Source organism: Nannospalax galili, unplaced genomic scaffold (assembly GCF_000622305.1).
Source record: "Nannospalax galili isolate Female #2095 unplaced genomic scaffold, S.galili_v1.0 scaffold32, whole genome shotgun sequence".
NCBI classification, from domain to species: Eukaryota; Metazoa; Chordata; class Mammalia; order Rodentia; family Spalacidae; genus Nannospalax; species Nannospalax galili.
This window is the reverse complement of record NW_008335297.1, coordinates 3,019,055-3,019,908: the sequence shown is the minus strand read 5'-3', so window position 1 is coordinate 3,019,908 and position 854 is coordinate 3,019,055.

Sequence of the window (854 nt, the reverse complement as noted above, 5' to 3'; positions counted from 1 at the left end):
AGGGTTGAGGGATGGCTTGGAATCTGCCAGGAGAAAGAGAGACTGAATCGATTATTTATTTTTTTTTTACTGGAAGCCCCAGGAAGCCAGGCCAAGCCCCACAATGCCGGCGAGGATGTCTGGGGGGGAGGGGGTTCCGTGCGGATGGGGACAGCTTGCTCTGGAGATTGTTTTGCAGAAAGGCAGGATGGCTGAGGATGAGTGCCCAGGCCTTGAGCAGCGTCAGACCTGTGAGCGGCAGAGGCAGCGCCGTGGTGTGCCCTCCTGTGGAGCTCAGAGAATGCGGCGGGGGCTAGGAGGGACCGAAAGCTGCAGTTCCGAGGGGCTCGGGGAGTTCCCAGGAGAGACCTTCCAGGACACGCCATTGCCTGGGCCTTGTCTGCGTCCCCCCTCCCCCCAGCCCCCCCAGCAGCTTTAATGAGTTCCCAAGCCCTTCTCCTGGGCTTCCCCTAGCCCAGGAGCTGGCCACTTCACCTTCCTAGCTCAGCTTCTGTCTTCTCTGCCTAGGGACTCCAACCACCCCTAGCACGCGCAGGCAAGAGGTCGCATCCCTGAAAAGGTCAAGGCTCCCCTCACGTCTTGGAGGGGAAGCAGAGGGCGATTCTGTCTACACCATACACCTAGTATGTCTTGGAGTGAAAGCCATCTGGTCCGTCCCCATTCTCCCCGAGTCACCACTTCCCTGATCGACAGATTGCAACTGCAGCTCCTGCGCACGCACTCCTGGAAAAAAAAAAAAAAAAAAAAAAAAAAAAAAGCCACGGGCGGAGCCACCTCTGCGCCCCGGACAGGGGTGAGCCGCACCTTTCTCCCCGAGAGGATGCCAGAGGTCCCGACTGCAGTCCTCTCCACCT